General features: G+C 45.5%; 1 protein-coding gene across 6 annotated transcripts in view; it reads left to right on the top strand.

Moving 5' to 3' along the window:
* The window catches only part of ARHGAP25 (Rho GTPase activating protein 25), a 94,007-nt gene that overhangs the window by 22,779 nt on the left and 52,478 nt on the right, over positions 1-18,750 (top strand). The window lies entirely within an intron of this gene.

The following is an 18,750-nucleotide window of genomic DNA, read 5'->3' as shown; positions in this document are numbered from 1 at the left end:
GGGGGAACTCAAGAAGCTGCCAAATTGTTTTCCAAAGTAGCTGTACCATTTCGTATTCCCACCAGCCATCTTGAAAGTTCCATTTGCCTCTCATCCTTACCTGTCTCTGATACTGCTAGTTTGTTTTAAAATTTTATTTTAGGCATTCGAATACGCTTGTAAAGTATGTCACTGTGGTTTTACTTTATGTGTTCCTAACGGCTGATGATATTTGGCATCTTTTCACTCAGAAAAATATATATGCAATATTTTTCCCACCAAAAAAAATTGGGTTGTTTACTTCGAGTTGAGTTTTAGAGTTCTTTATGTATTGGGGCTAAAATTCCTTTGTCGGATGTGTGATTTGCCCATGTTTGCACCCAATCTGGGGCTTGCTTTTCATTCTCTTAGAGCCTTTCAAAGAACAAAAGATTTTAATGTTGACAAAAGCCAGTGTCAATTTTTTCTCTTACAGATTGTGCTTTTAGGTGTTGAGTGGTTATTGATAATTCCAGAGCAAGATATTCCATGGGTATCAGATGTGCTTGTAAAATTGTATAGGTTCTCTGAGTCTCTCATTCAGCTCCGCCTGCAACGGTTTGCAAACATTTTCTCTCATGTTTCCGCTCTAGCACTGTCCACGTGAACACACCCACACACTTAAGCATTACAAACACAGATTTCCTGTGTCACTCGGAACCCTCAGCAGCACCCCCCCCCACGCCCCGCCCTTTCCAGATCGCCTCCCAGAGATCACAGAAGTCACATTTTCCAAAGTAATTTTTATCATGCAGAGGAAAGTGCTGCAAAATTGGAACGGTGAGTGCTATTTTTATGGCCAAACCCTCCCGAATGTCATGATGGAGGCTCTCTCTCAGAATTCTGCCAGTGAAAAAGGCATTCTGGACACTCATTCCCCCCAAAGACACCCCTCCTGTGTATAACGAAGCTTGCGCTGTGTATTGGTGGGATTGAATGTCTAAGTGAATTAATTAGCCGTGTTTATTTGTGTTTTGAAACATCTTTCCATATAGTCAAAGGAACAGATGTTTTTAGGGCCTATTCTTAAGTCTGGATACAGCTTCCTCCCAGTTCCCTTGGGTTGAATGTGACGACCTCTCATTTCAGAGTTGATACAAGTAAGGAAAAGCGAGAAAACAGAAGAGGGGAAGGGTGGGTGCTAGGGAGGAGAAGGACAAAAAAATCCCATCATCCATCCTGGAGGGTGTGAAGCAAATCCTTCCTTCTAGTTGTTTTAAATTCCACTTTAAGATGCTTACTATTTTTTTTCTGACTGTAGCCCATGCCAGGTCATTAGAAAGCACGTCAGTTATTTTATCTCCATTTAGCACATACATTGGGTTTATGCACAAAACCCAACTCCTTGTGACCAAGCCCAACACAAACATTATAAGAGATTTTTCAGCTCGAAGAGGTCTTTTATGCTCTAAGGTGAGCCAGGGCAGCTGGACTCGGAACTGGGAACAAATCCTGTGTATCACGGTATCGATCACCCTTGTCACCCATGCGTGGTTCCCCGTCTTCTGCTTCCTCTTTGTCCCCCTGGGCTTCCTGCTGCTTCTGCTTCTGCACCTACAACGTTAAGGCTTCATTTGTCCTTCAGCCGCCATCGGCTAAAAGCAAACAAATGGATAAGGAAAAAAGAAAGAGTGATATCCTAGTTCTTCCATGGGCAACAAGGGCTTGGTGCAGAGGCTGGGAGACCTGTCCACGGGTGGCAAGCCCTGAAGAGAGGGGGGTCAGGGCGAATGTCTGTGTCCACCTGCCGAGGATGCCCCCATCAGACAGATGCTTACAAAAGAAATCCTGACATTTTTGTGAGGACCTTGGGTGATAATAGGGAAACCCCCAGAGCATTTTTTTTTTTTTTTTCAGACAGCTGATAAAGTTTGACAGCTTTGAAGAGGAAATAGCACTGCAGGATGTCAGGCAGAGTCACAGGGGAAATTCTGCCTTCTTCGAAGCCTCACTCAAGAACAGTGACGGCTAAAGTGGCTAGAAAAGCTGGCAAACAATACTATTTTACAAAAAAGTAAAATCGTAATGATTTCCCCTATCAGGAGCTCTAAGCAAAACCTTGACTTTTTTTTTTTTTCTATTGGAATATGTTTCATGCATTTTAGATTGCTTTCTGCTGTTAATCCTCGAAAATTTTTTTAGCAGAATTGCAAAATGTCACAGCAGTGGAAATGTTCACACATTCCACTGTGATCCTCAATTACAGCAGAAGTGTCGGAGCTGTTCTGCTGTGTCATTTTCTGTGTCTTTGAAATGTCTCACTTGAACTTCATCACTTTTCCTTACACAGCTGAACACCAAACAGTTGGTCCTGCTCCTAAGAACTTTCTTGAAGTTTTCTTGAAGATTCTTTCCATTTTCAGTAGTCATTTTTTTTTTTTTGTCTTTTTAGGGCCACACCTGTGACATATGGAAGTTCCCAGGCTAGGGGTCGAATCGGAGCTACAGCTGCCGGCCTTCACCACAGCCACAGTCACAGCCACAGCCACAGCAATGTGAGATCTGAGTCGTGTCTGTGACCTGCCCCATGGTTCATGGCAATGCTGGATCCTTAACCCACTGAGCAAGGCAGGGATCGAACACCTGTCCTCATGGATCCTAGTCATTACCCCTGAGCCACGATAGAAACTCCAATAGCTGAATTTTTGGCAATGTAGAGCATTCTCTCAACTTCCTCCTCTTGGTTCAAGGTAGACATTCTTTACCATACCATTCCTGATAATAAGTTTTGTAATATAAATCAATTTGAAATTTGTCAAGTGTAAATTCACAATCCTTTGAAAATATATGGTTTTTCAGTTCTTTTACCTATTGCTACAGCAAACCATTGAATAGTTTTCCTAATCTTGAAATATCCTTGCATTCCTGGAGTATTCTAGACATTTGGGTTACCTGAGTGAAAAAAAAACAAAAAACAAAACAAAACAGGCAAATCCCTGACTTTGTGAAGTTTATGGTCTATTTAAAATGGTCTTTCTAAAATGAGTTAGGAATTGTTCCTTGTAAAGAAATCACCATTTTTAGAACACGTTCATCTTTCCGGAAAGTTCTCCCTTGCCCATTTGCAGTCAGTCCCTGCTCCTACCCTCAGCTCTAGGCAATTGCTGATCTGCTTTCTGTCTATAATGTTGCCTTTTCTGGGCATTTCTTATGTATGCCTTTGCAATATGCTCTCTTTGCATTCAGCTTCTTTCATATGGCATGAGGGTCACCAGGTGCTAACACGGGTCAGTACTTTGTTCCTTTTTATTTGGGGGCAGCGTTGCATGTACAGCTACGCTAAATTGTGTTCATCCATTCAGCAGTTGATGGACTCTGGATGGTTTCCAGTTTGATCTTTACGAATAATGCTGCTGGGAACACTTGCTGCCGTGAGATCTGTGGGCATGTGCTTTCACTTCTCCTGAGTAGGTTCCTAGAAGTGGAATTGCTGGGTGGCATGGTCAGCTTAGGTGTAGCTTTTTAAGAAGCATTCAGTTTAGAGAGTTCAGCTCCCTAAATTCTCTGTTCATGGAGAATTTCTTTTTTTTCTTCTTGGGGCAGCCCTAGGCTAGGTGGAAAGTGTCCGCTCACGGATTCAGTGGCCCAGGTGAGGAGCCAGCAAGACAGGATCCCCCTTGCTTTTCTGATGGGCCTTGCAGCACCTGGAGTAAGCTGGCGAGAGTGTAGCGTGCCCAGCCAGGCTTCCGTGCTGCGAGCACTCCCAGAAGTGGCTCTGGGGCCTCCTGCTGCCCACGCCCCCAGCACTGCTGCGCCGAGGTCCCTCCATAGGAGGTGGTGCAGATTCTTTGGGGACCACCCCCCTCTCACAGACAACTGCTCTCCCACAGACACTGGTCTGTGACTTGGTCCTGCCTAAGCTCCGGCTTCCAGAAATCCTCCTCTCCGCAAAGAGCACCCAGAGAGCATCCTTCTTTAGTTTTACTTTTGTTTCGCATTTCCTCTTATTATTACGGAAGTCACGCTTTGATCCCGTCAATGGACACTTGGAAATGGGGCTGTTACACCAGGGGGTCAAACGCCTGGAATTCCCGGGGCTCCTTCCTTCCTGGGCTCCCTGGGCACCCCCTGGGCTCCCTCAGGCATTCCTGCTGCCTCTTCTCTCCTGCCAAGGTCTGCTTCTCTTTAGCCCCAAGGAACTTGTCAGGTTCTGTGGTTTCTGGGCTGTTTTTGTTGACAGCCCTGACCTGTGCTAACCCCCCTCCTGAGGGCTTGCTTTCTTATTTTCTTTCCCAAGTAATAAATCCCTCATTTGGGGTCCCCTTTCCTCTAAGGGTATCCTCTGCATACATTATGGTATTTGCAGAGAATGCTCATAGACAGAAAGTAGAACAATTTGGGAGCCAAGAAGGACCTTGGCAAGCATCCTGTTCAACTGCCGCATTTTATAAATGTAGACACTGAGACCAGCAGAAGTTACTGTTGTTAATGACAATAATACTAAGCAAAACTATACCGACCTGATATGTCATAAAGGATATTTCTATGTTGTATCCTGAAGTGCCCGACATGACATATCTAGTTTCTGAAATGCTCTGTTTAAAAATTTTTGGATTCGCTTTGGTTTAGGCTATGGAAATTCTTCCTAACACTGGAACAGTTTCCCCCTAGTCAGTTTCTTTCCTTTCTCCCTCCCTTTCTTTTCCTCTTCTCTCTCTCTCTTTTTTTTTTTTTTTTTTTTGGCTGCATGCGGCATGCAGAAGTTCCTAGGCCAGGGATCAGGGATCCAACCCTCAGCAGAGCAGTGACTCAAGCCACATCAGTGGCAACATTAGATCCTTTAACTGCTAGGCTACCAGGGAACTCCCAGTTCCTAGTCAATTCTTTCTTGACTGACTTATGTTAAATCTATAAATTATTATTATTATTATTATTATTATTTTGTCTTTTTGCCTTTTCTAGGGCTGCTCCCTCAGCATATGGAGGTTCCCAGGCTAGGGGTCTAATCGGAGCTGTAGCCACCAGCCTATGCCAGAGCCACAGCAACGCAGGATCTGAGCCGTGTCTGCAAACTACACCCCAGCTCACGGCAACACCGGATCCTTAACCCACTGAGCAAGGCCAGGGATCAAACCTGCAACCTCATGGTTCCTAGTCAGATTTGTTAACCACTGAGCCCCAACAGGAACTCCTAAATCTATAAATTATTAAATTGGGAAACTCTGCCTGCAGATGTGAAGAAAAAGTTGACATAGAAATTTTATAAATAGCTTTTCCTTTTTTTTAAAAAAAAACTGACAGCAGGTAGAAGACAATATTACCCATATTCCCACCTCTCAGGAGAATAACCTATAATCCTACACTGGTCTGGTGTCTGTCATATGAATCTTGTGTTATGTTTTTCTGTTCTACACCAGAGGTATTTACGATTTTCCTACACTATAATATGTATGTGTATATTTTTTTAGCGAAATGGAGTCACTCTGTATATACTGCTTTGGCATAAGCAGTTTTTAAACCTAACTGCATAAATTCAACGTTTTCCCATGTCACTGTAACTCAGTAAAGCATTATCTTTAAGGTTCCATAGGATTTTACTTCATAGGGATGCCATATTTTATTCAACCAGTTTCATGTTGTTGGACATCTACTTGTTTACATTTTTTTCCCCTCACAGTATGTGGATGGTCCTGGGCTAGGGATCAAACCTGTGTCACAGCAGCAACCCAAGCTGGTGCAGTGACAACATCAAATCCTTAACCCGCTGAGCCATAAGAGAACTCTACTTGTTTACATTTTTTAAACAACAGTGTCACTGTGAGTATCCTTGCAAATAAACTTAAAATACACACATTATTATCGCCTTAACTAGATGAGTAGAAAGCTTCTTGGTTGAAAATGCATGGATGTATTTGCAGATGTCCATATATAAAGCCTCGTGTAGAGCTGGACAGATACATTCAGAAAGATGATGGGTGGGTTGTAATATTTGGGAGCTTAGGTATCACCCCAGAATAAACGGCTCACGAAGCCTATTGAACTGTCAATCCTCGAGTTATAGTTACAGTGGTTTTTGTCTGTCTATCTCCTACCCTGTATCATTACTGGGACTTCTCAGGGGATCTTCTTTAGCCTAATATTGAAATTCACACTCTAACCAGCACTTGCCAAATGATCTGTGTTTGATTAAAGTCACCCAGCTTATGTCTTTGGCCAAATTCATTTTTCTTAATCAATTAAATTAATTTATCGTTAGAGATGCGGCATAGAACTGGAGTCTAGCCTAGACTGGCAAATCAAGTTAGACGTGCTGCACCTAAAAAACAGGATTACAGGACATAGTAATAGGCTGAACAATGTTTTATAGGTCAACTGAAAAAATTTAGAGTCAAAAAAATTAATTAAAAAATACTTAGAGCTGGAAATGCATTCCATATGCTTTAGTTCCATCCTTTTACTTAACAAATAGGAAAATGAAGGCTCAGAAAGGCCAAGAAAACAATACAGCTGGTGTGTGTCTGAGCTGGAACTTGAACCTGGGTCTCTTGATGCCCAATCAGAGACACCTCCCACTCACTGCTCTAGGCCACCTGCCAGACTGCTGCAGGGCTGGGGGGAGGGGCTCCCATCCAGTGTTGGCCATTGACCAGGCTTGCAGCCTATGGGCTAGCACTTCCTCCAACTTTTGTTCATTGAAAGCACTGATAATCAGTCTCTCCATTCTTTCCACTGAGCTTAAACTAAGCCTCAGATGTTCTAGACATTACACCCAGTCTGGAGGAAGTGTCACGCAAGACAAACGTCTCTTTGCCTTCCTTACAACAGTGGTTTTTCAAGGTAGGATGTCCCCAACCCTGGAGAATTCTATACGTGTGTGCGTGCACGTGTGTATGCGTGCATGCGTGTATGCATGCGCGTGAGCATGTGTCTCCATGTACGCACACAGATCATCACCACCACTAAGAGTTTGAGTATAAAACTGACTTTGCAGGAAATATTATCCATAACTGGAAGCACAGGAGTCCCTCGGTTCTTCCCCTTCATTAACTGATAAAGTGACAGCGCCGGGGAAACGGAGGGGCAGGATCTGTCCGGGAGGGAATGCGTACGTGTGTGGTGGACCATCTGTGTAACATCACTTGGCTGCATTCGGAGAAAGAACTAACAGGTCTGGAAATGCAGGCCTGGAAAAACAAGCAAGTTGAAGTTCAGGGCAATAGCTGATGTGTGAAAAAAAAAAAAAAAAAATGAAGCCCAACTGAATGTATTTTTTCTTTTTATTTCTTTTTATAGAATTTAATGTTTAAAACCTCGTAGAATCTTGAAAAAGATGTTTCAGTTCTACATACATTTCAAATACCAACATAGAGAATGAGTATAATGAACCGCCATGTGTATCTGTTAGTGAAATTCAAAATTATCAAGATTTTGTCACACTTGCTTTATCTTTCTCTTTGCTTTCTTTCTCTATTTTCATTTTTTAATTAAAAAAATTTTTTTTGGCCACCCTGCAGCATGTGGAGTTCTTCGGCCAGGGATCAGATCTGAGCCGTAGTAGCCGCCTATACGCTGCAGCTGCAGCAACACAGGATCCTTTAACCAACTGTGCATGGCTGGGGATCGAACCTTCATCCTGGAGCTACAGAGACACTGCTGATCCTGTTGCGCCACAGCGGGAACTCCTTTTTCTCTTTTTTTCTTTTCTTTGCTGAGATACTTTAAAGCAAATCCCCAACACTATGTAATGTTACTCCCCATGCTGAAGTATGCATCTTTAAAAACAGGGACATTTTATTTCCTAGACACATTGCTTGATCAAACCTATGAAACTAATTAATAACTTATAGGTATCCTCTGTCCATAATCTAATTGCCTCACTCTTTAATAGAATCTTTTCATCAGGTGGTAGAGTAAGAGATATTACGCCTTGTGTGTCAGGCCCATCCCACTGCAAGAATCATTCACTGTTCACACTCGTCGAACTGTAAGGTTAAAAATCCCTATTCGCAAGGATCAAGGAAGGCCCTAGGAACAGACTGGAGTGACAGCTGCAGGCTGGGTAATGGCTTGTAGCTTCGGCAAGGCCCAGTGCTTGATCAGGGGTATCAGCCCTCGGGCCCTTGCCCTGGCTGGATCACCTGCTCTGAGATACTGGGGCCACGGATTTATTTTATTAGTATAAAATGCAAATACTTCAAGCATTCAAATGCACTACTTAGCCATGAACGCTAGTAATTAAGCAAAACCTCTGACCTAGAACCAATGATGGGCGTTGACAGCAGAAGGGTCAACACTTCTACTAATGAGCACAGCTTACAGAGCCAATGTCCCGCTGCCATCTGCGATGAAGTCCTTCCTGACATCCACGTCCGGGGAGTCAGTTAGCTTGGGTCTGGTTAAGCAGCCACAGTGCTGGGGTGCTTGTGCCACCAGATTGCCACATCTCCACTTCACCGTGAGCTGAGGAGGAGGCAGCCCTGAGCAGTGTTTGGTCGGAAGCACTCACAGTTCTGCAGGCTTCTTGTTTTTGTGCTTGGCTTCCTGTTATGCAAAGATTGGCAGAGGAGGCCGGTGAAATGTCGCAACGGATGAAGACACACACCCTGCAGAGGCAGCTGCTCTCTAAATTCCTAAGAAACAGGAGAGCTCCAGAATGGAAACACCAGAGGGGTGGCCCTGGCGAGTCAGCCTAGGTCGAGTGGATGAATCTGCAGTGTAGACCTTGCAAGCCTAAAGAAGCAGCAAAAAGCCAGGAGCCTCTCTCTCTCTCTCTCATTCTCTCTCTCTCCTTCATATGCTACAGAGACCACGTTTTTACTGCTTTCTGCAAAAGACACAGTTCTGCATGCTAAGTCCTTCTGCAAAGCAGAACTTGCGCTTTTTAGTTGAAAGGCTTACTTGAACAATGAATTTCCATGAGCTAAATTAAAGAACATGGGAAAATTAAGCCTGTTCAATTCCTGGGTCTGAGGCAGGTATTCAGGGAACTACTTTAGATATTTCTTTGAATCAGGTTGTGTAAATTTTTCTCTCGGTGAGAGTCCTGGGCAGTTCCTGTGTGACTTAATTCCGGGTGCCCAGAGCAAGCCCCTAGGCTGTCCTCAGTCTTAAATCTTGTTACTTTTTGCAGGGGCACAAAATTTTTCAAGCCAAAGTTAAGAAAAGAAACTTAGAATTGAAAAAAAAAAAATTCAGGAGAGTAATCACAGATAAAATTTATCCTGAAGTTTAAATGCCAGGGTTTGTTTTTTGTTTTTTTGTTTTTTTTCTTCTTTTTTAGGGCTGCATCTGCAGGATCCAAGCGCATCTGCAAGCTATGCAGCAACTTGCTTGCGGCAACACTGTATCCTTAATCCACTGAGTGAGGCCTGGGATCAAACCTGCATCCTCACAGATCCTATGTTGGGTTCTTGACCCACTGATCCACAACAGGAACCCCTAAATGCCAGGTTTTGTTTTGTTTTTGGCCTTTTTAGGGCCATACCCTTGGCATATGGAAGTTTCCAGGCTTGGGGGCTGAATCGGAACTGAAGTGCTGGCCTACACCACAGCCATGGCAAAGCCGGATCTAAGCTGCATCTGCAACCTACACCACAGCTCACAGCAATGCCAGATCCTTAACACACTGAGCAGCGAGGCCAGTGATTGAACCCGTATCCTCATGGATACTAGTCAGGTTCATTACTGTTGAGCCACAAGGGGAACTCCCTAAATGCCAGGTTTTAAAAGTGGAAAGAAATTCAAATTTTCCCCTCCCTCTGAATGGTGGGTGTTTAAAATGGAAGTCAGTTTGCCTTGGAGAAGGAAAAGAGAAGATGGGTAAAGAAAGTGGGCTGCAGGCTCCTGAAGTTAAAAGACCTAATTTTCTTCTAGGAGGGCCAGCCTTTCCACAGTCTGATAACTGCATGTGTGATGGGGGTGGTGGTGGGGTGTGTTTGTGTATGTGTGGTGTACGCAATGGTGTGGACCTGTTGGCTATCTCCTGGGAGGCAGCTGTTATGGGCCTGCTGTTTCCCGTCCTCCCTCCTCAGCCCGGGTGGGAGGCCGGCTGTGAGCTGCCTTGTGGCCGAGGGGTCGGGCACCCGGGGACGTAGCTCTGTGCTCCTCCTTCCCACACCTCGGCTCCACTGGGCTTGGGTCAGGATCCTTCCGTCTCTTCCTCTCTTCGAAGCAGCTTGTGTAGAGAGCAGGGAAGCCATGGCAGGACTACCTAATATGTCCATTTTCCTGTCGGGGTGTGAGCGCAGCCTCGGTGGTGGGCTGGAGGTTTCAGTACTATATCAATACTTTATATAGAGAGAGGTTTCACTCTTTTATCAAGGCCCGCTGAGCCTTGCAGAGCTTAACGTGGGACGGAAAAAAAGTAGCACAAAGTGGTTTGCACCTAACATTGCGGCCAAGTGGGTGGAGGCCAAGGCAGGTGTCTCCCACGATGGGCGGGGCGAGGAAGAGGGACACGCCTCCCCTTCACTTCCTCTTCCGGCCTGACCCTGTACCTTCTGACCTCGCTGTCTCCGTCTGGGCGCCTCTCTTACCACCAGGCAATGGGCCCTCGCTGTGGGCTGTGGGGCCTGGGCATGAATACTGGGCTTGGAAATTAGATTTCTGGCCGTGTCACTGGGCAAATCACTTCACTTCTCTGAGCTCCAGTTCCCGGTCGGTAAAATGGAGACGATGCTGTGGGACTTGCCATGAAGAGGTAGCATGAGCATTCAAGCCAGAATGGACTTGGTAGCGTGTTTGCACGGTGGCTGGCACAGGGAAAGACCCGCTAAATAAATCACTGTTGGTGTGGATCATTATTACATCAGGGGTTCTAGCTTCCCTGCCAGCTCTGCTTCAGTGGCCACAAGAGAACAGATCTAGAAGTCCTACAGATGGGCATATCAGCCAACATTTGTTGCAAATACAAAATGCCTGATGGTGACTCCCATTCCTCTCTAAAATGTTTATTTTTATTCACTCAAAAACATTTATTGAGAAACTTCAATTGGCTAGATGCTCTTCTATGAGGTGTGGTTAGATTGGTGGAAAAAATGTATACAAATTCCTGCCCCTGGGAATCTACTTTCTTTTTCTTTTTTATGGCTGTACCTGCGGCATCTGTAGTTCCCGGGCTAGGAGGTGATTTCGAGCTGCAGCTGCCAGCCTATGCCATAACCATGGCAACCCAAGATCCCCGCCACATCCCTGACCTTCACCACAGCTTGCAGCAACTCAGAATCCTTGGCCCATTGATCGAAGCCAGGGATTGAACCTGTATCCTCATGGACACTATGTTGGCTTCTTAACCTGCTGAGCCAGCCAGGACTCTGAACCTACTTTCTGATGCCTGAGTTTTTGTCCTATTGTATTCATCAGTGCTACTCTTCTCATTCACATTCGACCAGAAAGCAAGCCTCAACTAGGTGCTTATCTCTCCTTCACACCTAGTGGTTGACTGTGACTCCCTATTTTTAACAGGAGAATTTGACAGGCTCTGCCCATCAAGAACTGGGTCTCATGGAGGCAGCTATTGGCAATAGGGCACAGTGGAATGCATTTTTGTGTCCCAGGAGCACAGCAAATATTTGAAGCCTCACTAGTCTGGAGTTCATTAATTTAGAGGGTTTCCTCCAGTGTTTAAACTCTGCACATTACGTGGCAGCATGATTTGCACATAAGAAAGACCCAAGAAATTTTCTGATTGGTTAAAGTAAAGGATGTGAAAGATACATTTCTTTGTTAAACCCATCCTATGAATCTTATATTTGAATTTTATTCATTTTTTTCTTTCCATGTAACTAACACATACACATGTAGTTTTTTCTTCTCTTTGTTCCTTCCAATTAACTTTTCTGAGACAGATATAGTGAAAGTCCTCAGGATATTAAAATGGATAAGACCTGGTTCTTGCCCTCAAGAACCTCCCCATGGCTCTAGCACCTTTTAACCTGCAGACATGCAATAAAAGCACAAATATATTTATTCCTGAGGCCCTGGGCCCTTCCGCTCACCCATTTAGCCAAATATCCCTTTCCGAAAGAGCACACTACGATCAGGAAGTTAAACAGTTCTTTGAAAAGGACCTCTCGCTTTTGAATGCTGCTTTCCATCCTTAAGTGTCCTCTTGTAAAACTCGGGCATTTGTGTAAGTGTGCACTGGTCCAAAGTCTTGGCAGAAAGTGTGAGCAGGGCTGAAACCCAGCTGATGCTCCTCTCATGAAGCTGTCACCCTGGTGGGTGGCTGCATCCATCTACCCAGTGTCTCCATCTGCACCTCGAGGACGGCAGGGGTGTGAGATGGGCCAGCACTGGCCCTGGATCTTTGCTTGGCACAGTATGAGAGCCTCTTTCCTTTCACTCTCCTTCAAGGCAACAGCCCCTGCTCCATCACCAAACTCTCAGGGATTGTGGATTTTCTTGCTGAGCTGCTTTTCTCCCATACCTAGTAAACCTAGTGCAAGTGTCCTGTAGAGTCTGGAGGAGAACAGTAACCCTTGTTCTGCATCTAAGGGCCTCCAGTTAAAAATGTCTCCCTCAATGCTAGTCTCCTCTGGACTCAGCCTTTTCTGTGATTTCTTTGACTCAGTCTATTTTGTTACTTTGCAGATCAGAGATTCTCATGCCCTGACTTTCATTTGCACCTCCTCTTTCCCCCGTAACCTCTTTCTGAACCTGCCACCGAACACAAGTCTGTGCACCCAATGCACAGTGAGGCCAAGCAATACCAAAGTGTTGGAGTTTGGAGCAGAGAAAGGTTTATTGCAGGGACATGCAAGGAGATGAGTGGCTCATGCCTGAAAAAGCCTGAGCTCTTTGAAGGCTTTCAGCAAAGCCCTCTTAAAGGCAAGGTGAGGGAGGGGCGTGGTTAGTTATTGCCTATTTCGTGGTGTCAGATCCTTTGTTCTTGTATCTGTCCGCAGTGAGGGTCAGGTCACACTCAGGTCATGATGTTCTTGTTTTTCTGTGGTCAGGTCAGGACAGGCTCTCCTGTATATTTCAAGCTACAGTAAATATTCCTTTACCAAAGGTGCAGAGCAGGACTAAGCACAGGCAACAGAGCACAAAGGTTAGAGTAAGGTTAAAATAACAGCAACAGATCGAATATGAAGTCAGATTTGTTCTTCCCTATTACAAATGCACAGGCTTCACCGGTCAAAAACCTAGAACTCTGGGGAAGTTGAAATCTCTCAGCCCACCCTCATATTTCGTCACACCCAGTACAGGACTGTTCCAACCGCACCATGTTCTTTGCTTTCTGCTCAGCTCTATGGATGGGTCTCCCATGCCTATGAGCCACTGGGGCAGGGTTGCATCTGCTTGATCGTATGTCCCAGATCCAGTCACTGTTCCCAGTGTGTGTCAAGTGCTTGACCAATGTGTGTCCAGTGAATGGATGAAGAAGGCTCCCTCACCTGAGCCACTCCAAACTCAGACCTCATATATGCCTCTGTTTGGCCAGCTGTGGAGGGCTGGTGATCTGCCTCATCCCTGCCTCTCCTACACTCTCCTTTTCCACTGCCACTCTTTTAATTCAGGCCTCTTGATTCACACCTGGAACATTGTACCCTCTCCAGCTACTCCTCCCTTTTTCCTTTCCTCCCTCTCTCTCCCTCCTTTCATCTCCTCTTTCTTTACTCTCAGTTGGCATGAAATTGAATCCATACTATGATATTAGTGCTAATGATAATAGCCTCCATTTAATACCTATATTTTAAGAAGTGGACACTGGCTGGAGCCTGTCCATTTATCATTATTAATCCATATGGACTGGCCAGCCCATGAGATACATATTATTATCATAATTTCTCAGAGGAGGAACCTGACCCTCAGAGATAGAACCTGATCCACCCAAGGCTGCCTGTGTGCCTTCTGCTCCCTCACCCTGCCTTCTCTTTGTCGGCGCTGTGTCAGGTGCTACGGATGTAGGGATGAACAAAGCTAAGCAGGAAGGCAGAGCCCTTGTCTTCTTAGACTTCAAGTGGAGAGAGAAGTAGAGTCAGAAAAGAACCAGGAGGGATGAGAAGTGCTTTGAAGGACATGTGTCCCTAGTTAAGTGGGAACAGAGCCCAGGGAGTGACTCAGTCTGGCTGGGCTGAGAAGACTTCTTATAGGAGGTGTGACCTGAAGTTGAGTCTTAAAGGATGAACAAGAACTTTCCAAGAGGTTGAGCTGGGGGTTGGGCGGGGATGAATGGGGGATAGTATTCCAGTAAAGGGAACAGCATATTGTCATGGATGAAGTGCAGGATGGGTAGGGAGGAAAAACAGGAAATGCAGTAGGAAAATCGTAAAGGATTCTGAACCCCACGGTAGGGGGTTTAGCCTTCATCTTTTAGGATGAAGATGTTGGAGGGTCCTCAAAGGCTTTGAGGTTGAAGAGTAACATGATCGGATTTGTGTTTCAAAAAGGACCATGTCATGGGGTTCCCGTCGTGGCGCAGTGATTAATGAATCTGACTAGGAACTATGAGGTTGTGGGTTCGATCCCTGGCCTTGCTCAGCGGGTTAAGGATCCGGTGTTGCTGTGAGCTGTGGTGTAGGTCGCAGACGCGGCTCAGATCCCGCATTGCTGTGGCTCTGGCTCAGGCTGGCAGCTGTAGCTCTGATTTGATCCCTAGCCTGGGAACCTCCATATGCCATGAGTGTGGCCCTAGAAAAACACAAAAAGACAAAAAAAAAGAAAGGACCATGTTATAAACAATGTCATCACTGGACTGGAGGTGGAACTAGTAGGAGGGAGACAGGTCAGGGAATTATTGCAGAAATCCAGGGAGAGGATAGGTGAACCCCAAATCAGGTGGGGGTAGAGAGGAGGGATTAGAGAGAAAGAGAGCTATTGATTGTGATGAATGTTGATTGGCTGGGAAGATGTCATTCATAACAAACTATAGAAAAGCAGGCTTGGGTGTGTTTGTGGCACAAGGCAGAGAGGTAGGGAGACAGAGGGGGTAAGTTCAACTAGCAACACGTGACCTTAAGAAGCCCAAGGAGGTACTTGTAGGCAGTTGGATAGATGAGTCTACAGCCCCAGAGAGGGTTTCTTGGAGGACACGGTGTAAATTCTATTCCTTTTTCAGATTTATTTAAACAAATGCGCTACTCAGAGAGACATATCGAGAAAATACCTTCAGTAGTCTCCAGCCCTGACTGAACTATGATCATCTCACCCACACATTCAGAGCCTCCCAGACAGACTCTAAACAGATTCAGAGTCGAGAGCAGATGGAAGAAATATCTCAGAAGTAGACTTCAGAACATTTTGTGATTGATTATTTGGGGGTGCCGAGGGTCAGAAAATGAGAAGATGAAGAAAGTAAGTGATAATGCCTCCCAAGCTGACTTCACTGTTTCTACATCCTCTTTTGGTTTTCTCTGCTCTAACTTGTGGCAAAAAGCAGCAGAAACAGTACTCCTGCGAATATGGCACTTCCTCCACATCTCCTTTTTTTTTTTTTTTTTTTAACAGTGCCCTCTCTCACTTGCCACTACAGTGTAGCCAGCACTGTTTAATGACATAACTGTCTCTATTTGATCACGGACCTTTCTTGCTTCGCTACCTGAGGTGGCTCCCTATTCCCTCTCAGATCAAGGTTGAACTTCTCACTCTGCCACCTGAAGCCATCTCCTCTCTGGACCCTCCAGCTTGATTCCTCTGATGAAAGACCACCCCACCTTTATGCCCATTTTGTCTCACACTTTGTAATGGTAATGCTCAGCTTCCTGAAAGTGCTGTCCAATAGAAATTTCTGTGAAAATGGAAATATTCTCTCTCTCTGGGTTGTCTATTACTGTAGCCATGAGCCACATGGGCTAGTGAGCCCTTGAGAGGTGGCTGGTGTGACCGAGGCACTGAATTTAATTTAATTCATTTTCATGCACACAGGCAGTCACAGCAAGCACTGGACAATGCAGGGGGCTTGTTCTTCCTCTGTCTATGAGATTAAGGCTGGGTTCCCCCCTTCCCCAGAGTGTTCTCTAAATGTTAAATGCCTGCCTTCTGACTACCCACCTTGTCTGGCTGGTCTGCCCACGCGGCCCTCCTCTCCAGCCCAGCTCCTCCCCAAAGGGCTGGAAGCGTGCGCTCCACGTGTGATGACTGGCTCGCAAGAAAGCTCATGGTTATGATTTTCATTATGAAAAATCAGCCCTATAAATAGTGACAGATTTCTTTGTTTACTTTATCCGGGGACAAGTCCCACCCGCAGAGAAGAGTGACCTTTCAAAGGAACTAATCAAGAAAGTTAGTCAAAACCAAGTCTGACTCAGGGGCCCACCAGACTTTCTTTCCTGATGTTTGAATCATCTCATAATTGGGTTGGCTGCTGAGCAGTGCTGAGGGCTGGGGTGGGATGGCTCAGATATGGGGCAGGAGGATCCTCTGTTTCATCACTGTCTCAGCAGAGACCCAGCTGTCATTTCCCCAGGGTTCGAGTCTGATTCCAGCACTAAGAGTTGGTACCAAGCCTTCCCTCAGGCAGCATGCCTGTAATCACATCGTGTACGGTGGATGTGTGGGTGAATGGTACCACCTCAGAAATGTAAAAGATGATTAGCTCAGACCTTGATCACATGCGTGCAGACAAAGTGGTTGCTCACTTGTCACAAGGACATCGACTCCTCTTGGCCAAGTCTGCGAACATAAGATTGTCATCCACTCCTGCCTTTGCCATGCCATTCTGCAATGCACAGATGCTCCTAGGGGCCGGTCTTGGGTTTTGCATGTTTGTTTTTGTTGTTGTTTTTGCCACTACAGAGCATAACATTTTCCCATAGCTAATCGCAGACTAAAATCCCAGCAGCTGAGTTCTTCTGTGCTGAATTAATTCTCTTCAGTCTATACTGGCTTTTTTGCTCCTGCTCCCCTGGCCTGATTTCTTCAAGGCTGTTGGAGCCCTTCAGTTTCTCCTATTTCCCAGAGTAATCCGAACGACTGCTGTGGGACTCTGGGGGTAGGCTGAGTGTGGGGGGATGCTGAGTCCTCAGAGCTATCAGCTGGCACCCATCTGCTTTTCTTTTTTCCTGGGCTGGCTGCCTTTGGTGGCCTCACCCTAGAAGCCATGGGAAGGCTCCTCATCATGCACTTGCCAGGAGGGGAGCCCTCCTTCCCAAGTCTGTTGTTGCTTCAGCTGGTGGTCACAGAAGTCACACTGGGCTGAGCCACACAAAGGCTACTGAGATGGGGGTGGGGAACAGAGAATCCCCGTGCATCTCCTAGAATCCTTCAGTCTTCCATCTGCTTCCTAAATTCTGCATGTGAACTATTCTTTTCATCTCTGCCTACTCTCTGCCCTCTTTCAAGTACAGAGACTAGTCTTCCGATGTTACAGTCTCTGACCTAGAGAGACATAGAGTTGTGTATAGTTCTTCAGATTCCCTCCTCCCCACTGTATTCCTGCCCAAATCCTCTTCTGGTTTCTTTGGATCATTTAAACAGCCTTAGAGTAAGTGATCAGTTCCAGAGTGGCTGTTTTGAGTTATAGATGGAAGGCCTTGAAGATAGCAGTGAACTGAGATGCAAGACCAAAGATAAAATTCTTAACTGATGTGCCATGACACAGCGGTATAAAGCAATCTTTCTGCTAGCATGCTGCTAAATAGTCATCAAGATGTCAAGTTCCTTTTTACTGTAAAGGAGTATCTGCACTGTTATGATGTCTGTCCAATAGGAGGTTGGATCAAGTGTGTCTTGTACCCTGGTATACAAGGCAGTATGACTTCTCTAGTCCCTGGTAGGAGGCGAGGGGTGACCACAAGCTAGCATCTGGGAATGAGGGTATATAACAGACCCCTTGGGAGGGTCAAGGGAGCCCCGTTAGAGCAGATTCCACTTTAGACAGCAATGCAGGATGAAACATATAAATTGGGTGATAACTCTGGATACAATTAGAGTCAGTGGAAGACAGACTCTGTACAGCTGTATAAAATTCTAGTATCTGAAAGCATGCCATGAGTATACATAAAAGTTGAAGGAGTTCCCTCTGTGGTGCAGTAGGTTAGGAAGCCAAATGCAGTGGCTCGAGTTGGTGTGGAGGCACAGGTTTGATCCCTGGCCGGGTGCAGTGGGTTAAGGATGTGGCATTGCCACAGCTGTAGTGCAGGTCGCAGCTGCACTTTGGATTCCAACTTATGGAAGCCTAGGAACTTCCATTTGTTGTGGGTGTGGCCAAAAATATATAAACGTTGAAAAATGCAGTCCTAGAAGAAGATAGAAAGAAAGGAATCAAAAGCAATGGGAGAAGTTGTTGATTCAATGTATTAAAGAGAGGAACGAAGGGGGAGAGAAAGCTCGATGATGGAGCAGCATTTTGAAATGAAGAGAGAAGTTTAGGGGGTTCTCAAAGATGAACTCCATCATCTTCACAGTAGGAAGCAGAGTCATCTGTTGATAAAAATAATAAATTAACATTTGCTCACCTTGGACCTGGGGCTGTGCTAAGTGGTTTATATAGACTAACTTGTTTAATGTCCACAGCCATTCCATAGAATAGGGGCTATGATAATCCCAGTTTAACAAGCGAAGAAACTGGGGCTCAGAGAAGTTGCATGATGTACTCAGGGTCAAAGAGCCAAGAAAAGAACTGGTCTCGGTCAGGTGGCCTGAGATAGGGAAAGAGCGGAGTTAGCTTGGTTCAACTGAGTTGTGGGGACAGATAAAAAGCTGGATAAAGGGATTATAAAATGGAGACTTCCTCCAGCCACGAGGAGACACAGAGCTCTGATGCAGTTTTAAGGACACAGTTGAACTGGCTGGGAAAGGAGGAAGGGGAGGCCCACAGTGCATGTTGAACCACAGGGGACCAGACCACAG

This window comes from Sus scrofa, chromosome 3 (genome assembly GCF_054392235.1).
Source record: "Sus scrofa isolate SSC_HxYL_T2T_F1_AM1 chromosome 3, Sscrofa_HxYL_maternal_Yorkshire_Landrace_v2.0, whole genome shotgun sequence".
Classification (NCBI taxonomy): Eukaryota; Metazoa; Chordata; class Mammalia; order Artiodactyla; family Suidae; genus Sus; species Sus scrofa.
Note: the sequence above shows the minus strand (reverse complement) of the source record. Positions and strands in the feature narration are given on the sequence as shown.